This window comes from Echinops telfairi, unplaced genomic scaffold (assembly GCF_000313985.2).
Source record: "Echinops telfairi isolate 266 unplaced genomic scaffold, ASM31398v2 ScPeMD7_4048;HRSCAF=4782, whole genome shotgun sequence".
NCBI lineage: Eukaryota > Metazoa > Chordata > Mammalia > Afrosoricida > Tenrecidae > Echinops > Echinops telfairi.
In genome coordinates, this window is record NW_022107947.1 from 379,253 (window position 1) to 390,720 (window position 11,468).

Consider the following 11,468-nt stretch of genomic DNA (forward strand, 5'->3'; position numbering starts at 1 on the left):
CTATCTATCTATCTATCTAACTAACTTTTATTTTTAGCCTTTGTCCTTAGTAGAAATATAGCTTACCTGATGACCCAGTGCAAACACACACTCGAGTAATTGAAACAAAAGTTTCAAAATGTATTTTCCTATTTTCTGTTCCATTTCATTGGGAAGACATCGCCCTGGCTTAGTCCACTGGTTTCCGGACGCCCGACTCCCGTTGCGGCCCGTCCTCTGAAGAACACAGAGGTCGTGCCTGTGCTTGTTGTGGGGTGCCGTCCAGCCAGTTCCCACTCACAGCGTCCCCACACCCAGCAGGCCAACATGGCCGGGCCCTGCCCCATCCTCACAATTGTTAGGTGGAGCCCATTGGTGCAGCCAGTGTGGCAGTCCCTGTTGTAGCAGGTTTTCTTCTCTTCTGTTGCCCCTCCACGTCACCAAGTATGATGCCCCTTTCCAGGGACTGACCTCTTCTGATGGCATGTCCGACTTCCATGAGATGGAATCTTACCATCCTTGACTGTAAGGAGCATTCTGCCTGTACTTCTTGCAAGATGGATTTGTTTGTTATTCTGGCAGTCCATGGCACTTTGAATATTCTTCTCCAGCATTATAGACTCTTGATATCAGTACCAGCACCACTACCGCCACCATCTTGACAGGTCTTCCCGTCTTCTGACCCTCATCTTCCATCTCATTCCCTCCAGAACCTGTGCCATGTCCAGCCAGTCTCTACCTCTACGGACTTGTAACCCTTCCACTTTTTCATTGCCCAACCCTTTTACTTCGACTCAGCTTAGACTCTTGGCTCCCTTTGTCCTCTCTCTTCACCTTCCCTGACTGAGAAAACTCCAACCTGGTCCAACCTCATCCTCTGCCCAACCTGTCCTCCCCCCCAACTTCTGAACCTGAGCAGTGGAAACACGGAGGCCACAGCCATTGCATCTCCTCACTTGATATCAGCGTGACACCTCGTCCACTAGGTTCCATCCCCTCCTCACGGAACACAACCACGGAGAGGAAAGAAAGCCGTGGGAAACCAGGCTTTTCACCTTTCAAAAGCTATAAGCCTACCTAGGAGCCCTGGCGGCATAGTGGTTACACCTTGGGGCTGCCATCCCCAAGGTCAGCAGTTCAAAACCACCAGCTACTCCAAGGGAGAAAGGACTCTCTACTCCCATAAGCAGTTACAGTCTCGTAAACCCACAGGGGCAGCTTGACCTTGTCCTAGAGCGTCGCTCTGAGTCGATGGCGGTGAGTTGGTTTCAGAGTGTATGACGTGCTCCTTTCCCTCCTGGGGAGGTGTGCGTGAATTCTCAGAACCCCTGGGCAATCAGGCTTTCCCATGGGAACCTCCCTTCTATATCGTCAGTGCCCACTCCCCTCCGACGCATGATTCCTGCTGTCATGTCTCTTAAGGTCAAAGCCTACCGAAAACACTGCTGGCTATATTTTATTTCTTTTCTCCGCCCCTCTCAATGAATATTTTTGCAAGAATTGTTATACCACCCGACTCCATTTCCTCACTTAGTTTTTCTCGTCTCCACTCCAAGCTGGCTTCTCCAGCCCTTCATGAAAAACCACACTTCTCCAGGTTCAGTGGTCCTCAGTGGCTAACTCCAGTGGCCACTTCTTAGCTGTCCTCTTCTGCAGGCACGTGTCTGCATTGAGTCCCTTGGTCGCTCCCTCCTCAGGGCATGTTCTTCCACCTGACTCGCGTGACATGGTCCCTCACCTGGTTTTCTACCTCCGTGGCCAACCCCAAGCTGCTCTTGTGTTGGATCGTGTCTTCCTGACTTCTGCAGGTTGGACACTCCCTCCTACTTGCTTTAGGGATCTTCCAAGAATATCTTCTCCGAGATCTTCCTGACAGGCCCCTGCCAAACGCTGACCCTGTCTCTTCCTTTGGCGGTTTGACATGCTTTTTTCTTCCCTGATAGGACACCGGGGCTCCTGGGTGCTGCAAACTGCGCTTTGGCAAGCGGCTAGGTTGGTGGTTTTCATCCAGCCTGAAGCATCTTGGAGGAATGGCTTGAGTGTCTAAACCATGTCCTCAAACTATGGCCCGCGGGCCACCTGCGGCCCGCCGAGGACATTTACCGGGCCTGCCGGGTGTTTTTGCCCCATTTGTTTTTTTCACTTCAAAATAAGATATGTGCAGTGTGCATAGGAATTTTTCCATAGTTTTTTTTTAAACTATAGTCTGGCCCTCCAATAGGTCTGCGGGACAGTGAACTGACTGACCCCCTGTTTGAAAAGTTTGAGGACCCCTGGTCTGAACCCAAACTCACCGCCATCTAGTCAGTTCTGATACATATTGGACCCTGGTGGCATAGTTCTTGTGCCTGGCTGCTAACCACAAGGTTAGCAGTTTGAACCCACTGTGTGCTACTCTGGAGAGATGGAGCTCTCTGCTCTCGTAAAAGAGTGACAATCTTAGAAACCCACAGGGGCAGTTCTCTGTCCTACGAGGTCAAGGCGAGTTTTGAAAGGGCCCTTCTGGAAAATCAGCTATTGAGAAACCTTTGGAGCACCGTCCTACTCAGACAGACGCGGGGTCCCCGGGAGTCAGCATAGACTCGGGCAGCTGCCTTGGTGTTTTGATAGCATGGGTAGGGGAGTGGAAATCCATTGCTGCTGCACCTTAGAAACCTTTATGAAACAAAAATGTCATCATGTCAAGCTGTGGTTTCTCGGTGTGCCTCCATTTAGGTCTACGTCAGTTCTGAAGGTGGTCCCCCGTTGCGCTCACCCATCCTTGAAGAGTTCTGCACTCTGACTGATGCGATGCCAAAGCTCCATGGGCCTCCTCTGGGGACTTCAATGGTGCTCCTTGTCCAGGTTACTTGAGACCCGGGAACTAGAAGAAGTCCAGGTGTACCGGGAAGGGTTTCTAATGAAATTGTCAAAGGACAGCTCTTGCTATCATGGAATATTGAGCAGGTCTCTCTCACCAGGGCAGGTTTTCAATTTTCTTAAGACTTCTTCCTAGTAAGCCCTCATGATGGTCCTGTGTCCTTGGGGAGTATCTACCGAGATGCCAAGAAACAGCCACGACCAGTTTCAGAGCCGACCCCTCTGCCGTGAATTGAACTGGCCCAGCTGGTTGCCTTGGAAGTTGCCGTTTTTTGACTATACCACCCCCACCCCTTTTGTGAAGGCACCCGCAGGAGGCTAAGGCAGGTTTGTTACCGGGAGAACTTGTCTGCGGCCACCCACAGATCACCAAGATGCATTTAAACATGCTTTGTTTGGAATAAATCCGTGAACTTGAACCACAGTAGTGATACTCTTTGCCTTACCTTGCTACACAAAGGAACTCCCAAAAGTTCATGGAAAGATTCCATTATCGCTTAATTCCATTCTTCCCAGAACTTTTCGAGTCCCCCTCATAGGTTGCATCCTAGACCCTTAGCTCCACAGAGGCTACAGCTTTTGCTACAGGCTCTAGAAGTCTCTGTGACGATGCCCAGCACACAGTAGCTACTCAGCCACAGACACTTTAAATAAATGGTTGATGAAGAAAGCTTGCTGGTTGTAGAGGGAAGCCTTGACTGAGGGAAAATCGAACCGTCTCAGATTCACGCTGAGGAAGAAAGTGGAGTTGAGGTGGAAATGCATCACCTCGTGTTGGTCCCATGTTATCAGGCCACGGACTGAGAGCGAAGGGCTGCAGTGTTGAATGAAGCCCTTCCAGCTGACCGCTTGCTGAGTGACAGAGGCACCTGCAGGGACAGCCGGCCGGAGGCAGATGGTTGCTTTGCTCATTTTTATCTCTGAAGAGGGATACTTAGGGAGTCTACGAGGTGACTTTTGTTGCTGGCTGAAGATGGCAAATGAGCTTGTCTGAAGTGTTTGCCGTTGACCTCGATGATCTGGTAACTGGGACAGTGAATCACTCATCGCCAGCGTCCACGTGACCCACAGGATCTCCCCCTCAAAGCCTTCGAGCCTATTGAGGAGTGAATTCCCGCAGGGGCTGATGATGTTCGCTGCTGCCTCTCTGCTTTGCCCTTGCAGGCGTCCCAGATGAAGGGAACCTTTGTGCGCTGGAATCCTTTCCCCTCCGCTTGCTTCTGACTGACCTCTGTGTAGAACCTAGTTGATGTAAGACAAGATACTTCCGGAGTGTGGCCTGAGGTCACGCATGGCAAGTCCTGGAAGGAGCATGCAGATTACTCCTGGGTTTGAGAGATTACATCCAGGGCACTTTAAGAGACTTAATTTTCTCCTTGAAGGGCCCTCTGCTGGGCTCTGCTCTCTCAATCCCTCCCCTGGGGGCTCAAGTCGTTGGCCTTGCCACTAAGATGTCAAACAACTGACGTCAAGCAAGGGGCCGCCTGAAGTGCCACTACAGGGCAGTTGGGAAGGACAGCTGTTTTTTTGTAGGGTATCTAGAGGAACTTGAGATTCATTTATTTTTGTGATCAGTAAACAACGGCCGCTTCACAACCTTTAGAAGCCCGTGTGTGTGTGTGTGTGTGTGTGTGTGTGTGTGTGTGTGTGTGTGTAAGTGTGTAATTGAGGGAGGCCTGATCGGCTTTCTTGGCTGGGAAGAACTGAGACCCAGAGGAGTGCAGCCACTTTGCATATAGCTGGCCCTAGAACCCCAGTTCTCGAACTACTACCAGGTTCATTCTCTTTGCCCTTTAATTCAGGGCGTTGGTTGAGAACAGCTGGGCAGCCTGCTAAACATGCTGGTTGCTGACCCTCGCCTTCCTCACTGATCAGGATCTCTCTGGGTGGACCCCGAGCGGGCGCAGGAAGATTGGATGCTAACGGCAAGGTCCAAGGTTCAAACCTCCCAGCTTCTCCCCAGGAACAAGATGAGACTGTCGTTTCCTGTGAAGATGTACACTCTTGGAAACCCTCAAAACCACTACCACCACCACACGCTGCCATCAGGTTGATGTCTCTACTCACAGTGACCCGATAGGACGGGGTAGAACTGCCCCTGTGGGTTTCCGAGGCTAACTCTTGATGGGAGTAGAAAGCCCCATCTTTCTCCCGAGGAGTGGCTGGTGACTCTCAACGGCAGACCTCGTGGTTTGCAGCCCAATGCATAACCTCTGTGCCCCCAGACCTCCTTGGGAAGCTGTCAGATTCTCTCTTGCAGGGTTGCCAAGAGTCAGAATAGGCAGTGGGTTTGGTTTAGATTTTTAGGGAAGCCCCTGGAGTCCCCCGGTGATTTGAGCCCACCCAGAGGTGCCCGAGAAGAAACACCGGTGGTTGTCTTCTAAAAGGCCAGCCATCGAAAACCCTGTGGAACACAGTTCTGCTCTTGACACGCAGGAGATCCTCCCAAGTTGAACTCGGCTCAATGGCAACTGGTGTCGGGCGGCTTCCCAAGAGGTTGCTCGGTTGGGTGGGTAGTTGGCAAAGGCAGATTGGGGTTTGGGGACACTCACTGCAGGGGAGGCGTCCTGCTGCCTCTGCCCTTCCCCCATATATACGCGATAAAAGGTTTCTTTTAAAAAGTGTTTTTTTAGTGTTTCTTCAATCTTGATATATTTATTATTATTTTGGAGTTAATACATAGATCGTTCCATAGTTGAATCACGTTAGGCAGAATTGTACAATTGCTACCACAACCAGTTTGCAAACATTCTTTTTCTTTCTGGACTCCTTGACCTTGTCTCCCTTTTATCACCTCCACCCCCCACTCTACTCCTCTGCCCCCCAAAACCCTTATTCTACTTGCTGTCTGTATAGGTCCATCAGTCCTGAGTTTCATATACCAAAAAACAGAAAAAACATAACACAACTTCGTGAGGGTGACCTCCAATGACATAGCACCTCTGAGATGTACCCTCAGATGAACCAAGACAAAGCAAAACAAAAATACAGAAAATATTGAAAAGCAGATCAGGTCCAGCAGGCACCAGAGGGGGATCAGAGCTTTAACTCTTCAAGTCAGATCTTCTATACTCCTCTCTCCAGTGCCCTCTGTTAAAAGGCTTCTTTCTGGTGCAAGACAACTGTCTTGACAGGACCCTCCATGATCTTGCGCTGCCATAGCCCTCTGGCTCCTGAGTGAAACCTCGTAGGGTTCCATTGTTAATGCGTTTAGAAAGAACGTTCTGTTTTCTCAAGGATCTCATGTCCTGGTCCCTTCCCAGCATGGCTGTCCTCCTTACTAGGGAATGCAGGCTGCGTCTCCTTCGAGAACATCGTCTTCGGAGGCTTTGAGGTGTCCTGGTTAGGAGGGTCCCAGGGGCCTCCAGTGTGGGGACAAGGTAAGCCTCAGGGCAGCTGGTGGGACAGACGGAAAATCTACTGGCAGGTGACTGTGCGAGGATGAACTCTGCAGCTTTACAGAGGAGGGGGCTTACCTATGGGTGCTCTTCCAGGTGTTTCGCGGCTTCGATCTTGGAACAGTTTCTGTAGGCTTCACGTGATGCATCATGACCTTTCCCGCCAGCACCAGCTCTTGGAGAAGTACCAAGTCCTTGACACGGTGCTCGGTCAAGATATCCAAACGAGCCCTGTGGACGGCGTCTGGGAAGCGTCAGATAGCCAAGTGCTCCTTACAGAGGGCGGGAGAAGGGCCCCCTTTCCTCTTGAACTGGAAGCTGACAGATGGTCAGCCAGACTGTCTTAGGTCTCAGAATCAGAGTATGACATGGAATGTTTGCCAGCGGAATGACCCTTTAGGCAAAAGGGACCCTAGTTGGCACCTGCGGTGGGGTTCTACTCGCTCTCCTGGCATGCGCTGGGAGCTCTGTGCTTTGCTGGGACCTTTCGTCTGTGTTGCCATGTGACAAGGCAGGTGTCACTCCTTTTACTTCGAGGAGCCTGAGGTCAGATCAGACTTTGATACCAAATGCAGGATGCATTTGATTCGATCTCAAGCTTTCTATTGGATCGTATGTTTCTCCCAGAAGACCAGTGGGCCTTAAACTTTGAAACACATAAGGACCTCCTGCAAAAGTCATTAAAAGTGATCATTTATTAACAAACCACTGAGCAAGAAACGAAGGTTGTAATCAAAGAATCTGCATTTTTAATAAGTTTCCCCCCAAATATGAGAACTAATGCACACTCTTCCAAGTACAGATTTTAGTAGAGGGGTGAAGGGAGCCACCACCACCACTACCAAACCCCCAAACCAAACTCCATGCCATCCAGTCAATTCTGACTCACAGTGACCCTATAGGATAGGGTGGAACTGCCTCTGGGGTTTCTGAGACTGTAGCTCTCTTTTTGGACTCTGACTCTTCATGGGAGTAGAGAGCCGCCTCTTTCTCCTGTGGACGGCTGATGGTGCGTAACTGTTAGCAGACCCATGTGTAATCCTCTCCACCACCAGAGCTCCTTTTCCACTACCACCACGTCACCATTTGATTTTATTTTGACTGCCTTACCTGGAAGGCCCTAGGAGGCATTATGGGATGGTGCTTTTTTGGAGCTGCGGATGTCTGGTGAGTTAGTTTATTGTGCCAGCCTGGCCAATAAACACATGTGGGGCTCATTGAAGGGTGGAGGGATAAATGGCTCAGTGAGCCTCACCTTTCTAGTTCTCGGGTCTCTTGCTTTGTGATGGTCAGACCAGGGTGCAGCTGCCTTAGCCAGTTCCCTGCTTCAGCTGGCAAGGCTCACTTCCTGTAAGGCATCCCTGAGGAGAAGCCCCATGGACCTACCCTGATGCAGCCCTGGGTGCTGGAGCACCCGTGTGGAGACCCCTGCCAGCGCCGAGATGCTTACACATTCACTGACTCGGCTTTCCTCCTGCGGTCGGCATCATTGTGTGTGTTTTGTGTGATGGAGGAGGACTTTGTGGATTGGTGTTGGACATATGGGTTAATGTTGGACTTGTGGGCTTGGGCAGCACTGGGTTGGGATGTTTTCTTGATGTGCACTTAACCTTTACATAAAACTCTCTTATACATGAGTTTCTGTGGATTTGTTTCTCTAAAGTGCCCAGCCCAACACAGCTGGGAAGGAGTGGGGCTTTTTAAAATGCAAAGCTAGAGGAGATTGCTGCCCGAATAATCCTCCTGCCTCTGCATGGATGGCTGTTAGGGTCATGCTAATTGTCCCTTAGCTAATGGGAAAAATTAACCTGACTTGAACTTTCTGTGCAGCACAGATGTGCTGTGAGAGGGGTGGAGGTGGGGCGGGACCTTAGGGGTGAGGTGAGAGGGTGTTGTAACAAATTAACACCTGGTCGTTTATCAAAGCAAACATAAAAAAAAAAATCTAATTATTAAGTATTTGTCATTATGACATTTATTTGTGTTAACTAAAATATGCTAGAGCTTGCTCACCCAGAGAAGAGGGGTGGGGGGGATTCCTGGGCATGCCTCCAGGGGGAATGAGCCTGGGGCGGGCCCTGAAATTGCGGGTGGTGTTGGCGCTGCCGGCCGGTCCAGTGACGACCTTCTGAGCAGCATGTGTTCAGCCCAGGCTCCAAACCAAGGTCACCGCTGTGGAGTCAGTTATGATTCATGCGTTAGGCGGCCCAGCGTCAGGGAAGTGTTGTCATTGGCCAGTCACCTGTGCATAGGGCAATGGCAATGCATCTGAATTATGAAAGATGTCTCAACCTTGGCATTGGCCCTCGGATTGGGATCCTGACTCAGGGCCGTGGTTGGAGTCATGTCACTGTCTTGACTGGAGTTTAGCGATGATTTAACCAAATATACTGGCTCCTAGCTAAGCTGCCATTGCTCAGAATGTGGTCCTTGGACCACCTCTGTCAGGCCTACCTACAGTTCTATTAAGGACTGTTGATGCCCACGTCTAATCCCCAGAGATTTTGGTTTAGATCTGCGTGTGACCCTGGTAGATTATGCATTGACCTGCTAACCACGAGGTCGGCAGTTCAAACTCCCTGGCGGCTCGGTGGGAGGAAGATGAAGCGTTCTGCTCCTGTAAAGAGGTACAGATTTACAGCCCGAGAAACCCACAGAGGCAGTTCTACTTTGTCCTAAGGTTGCTGAGTCAGGTTGACTCGATGGCAGTGGGCTGGGCAGTGAGTGAGGTCCCAAGACTCGTGTTGTTTTCATCAGGTGATTCTTCCATGCGTTACAGTCTGGGGGCTGCTGAGCTAGGGCTTAGGAGCTAGGTGTATGTTTTCCTTGTAGCCAGCCCACATGGTAGGGTTGGAGACACTTTTAGATTACCATTTTTTTTTCATATAATGTGACCGCTTAATATGCACACCCATACAGTGCATGTACAAAATGAATGTGGGAAGTGTTGTAAAATGTGTTGGAAACCATAGTGCTATTTGCATTAAACATGTAATTATTTACAATGGCATTTGCTCCTGCTTTCTAGCTTGTAATGCTGTTGTCTAGGAGCCCCGGTGACATAGTGGTTATGCATCAGCATTTCCAACAAACCGTCCGCTGCTTGATGGGAGCGTGAGGAGGTTTTCTGTTCCCGTGAAGAGTTACAGTCTGGAAAGTCTGCAGGGGCCGCTCTGCGCTGCCCTCTAGGGTCATTCCAGTCAGAACTGCCTCCCTGGCAGGGAGTTGAGGTGTGGTTGGTTGGTTGGGTTTGAATGTTGTCGTCCGGTCTGAGGTTATCAAGATGTCTTACTGCTGGGAAGCGACATGTGATCGTTAGAGATGATGTCCACGAGACACTGTTGAGTAAGTGCAGGGATGGAGCCCAGCCCATCCATTGCCACGCAGCCTGAGGACACCTCCTTGCTACCGTACACCGTTTTGTGTACGAGAGAGCGCAGGACCTAGGAGAGTAGAATCTTCCTTGGCCCTCACCTTCGGCCAGAGCGGAATCTTGCCTCTGGTTCCTTGATCTGTTGCGTGGCCTGCCGATCCCTGGAGCCATCAGCAGACTACCAACAGTGGATTCATTCGGCGGGCTTCGGACCTCTACATCCACCAGCCTGTGCCTCCTGCTGCCTCCGCTTCAACTCCCTGCTTCCCGATCATCAGCTTCCACACCTCGGGAGAAGCTGGACTTGAACCGGACTGCACTTACCTATTTCTATAACCGTGTAAGCCGTTTTTGATATAAATTTCTTTCTAGATACAACACATACAGACACCACTGGTTTTGTTTCTCTGCACAACCCAACTTCACACACTATCATTTCAGTAAATTGTTAGATTTTCCTTTGAATAATACTCTCCTCCCCCTTTTAAAAATACATAAGCTCATGCGATCGTTTTAAGAGAAGTCTTAGCGGTTCGGTTCCTTGCCCGGGCGCATTCTCTTGCAGTGCTCACGTTATGTGGGTGCACGAGAGACCCTTGGAGTTGGTGCAGGAGGCCATTTAAACGGCATAGGTGGTTGAAGGATGACTTTGGGTAGAAATGGGTTTGTGTTCGTGGGCTCCATGTTCATCCAGGGAAAAAAAAGGAAGAAGGTTTTCGTCAGGGGGTGGGGGGTGAAGCTGCTGGGAGAAGAGCTCTTCTAGAGTAAAGCATGTGCTATTGTAATGACCATGTTTTGATAACTCATAGTCCACGCTGTGCAGGATTTTTCTGCAAACGGATTTTTCTTTTCTCTCCCTTGAGGCAAAATGTTCAGTTCTATGTCCTTGCCTTAGGCAGAATGGGGAACCTTCGCTTTTAGCAAAAGAAGCTAAAATTAATTTTGGAATATTGGGCCAGCAGTACATGCCCATGCCATTAAAAATATATATGATATTGGGGGCTCTTACAGCTCTTATCCCAAGATCTTACATCCATCCATCGTGTCAAGCACATTTGTACATATGTTGGCATCATCATTTTCAAAACATTTTCTTTCTACTTGAGCCCTTGTTGTCAGATCATTTCCCCCCTCTCTCCCTCATGAACCCTTGATAATTTGTAATCCCCCCCCCCCATGTCTTACATGGACTGCTGTCTCCCTTCACCCACGCTCATGCCATTTTATATAAACACATGTTCTTGGAAAGTCAGATAAATAAGCTGTTTTAAAAACAGGAGGACTGTCAACATTTAGAGAACTGAATCCCTCCAAGGATGAATTTCACTTTCTCTAATTGTTGTTGGGTGTGGAGCGGAGTCTGACTCACAGTGGCCCCATGTGATCATGGAACTGTCCCCAAGGTCTTCCTGGCAGTCATCTTTACAGTCGCAGATCGCTGGAGCTGCTGCTTCAGAGCTGCTGGATGGATTTGAACAGCCAACCTCTTGGTTAGCCATCATGTGCTTAACCACCAGGGCCCCGCCTTTTTTTTAATAGAATTATTTTAATTAATTAATTTTTCAAAAGATCATTTTATTGGAGGCTCTTACAGCTCTTATAACACCCCCAAAATCAGTTGTATCAAGCATATTTGTACATCTGTTGCCATCATTATTTTCTAAACATTTACATTCTATTTGAGCCCTTGGTATCAGCTCCTCTTTTTACCCTTCCTACCCACCCTCACCCTCGTGACACCTTGATAAATTATAATTATTTTCATATCTTACATTGACTGCTGTTTCCCTTCCTCCAAGGTTTCTTCTCCCCTCCTCCCCCCACCTTCCCCCAACTCTCCTGGTATAGCTATTCCCATT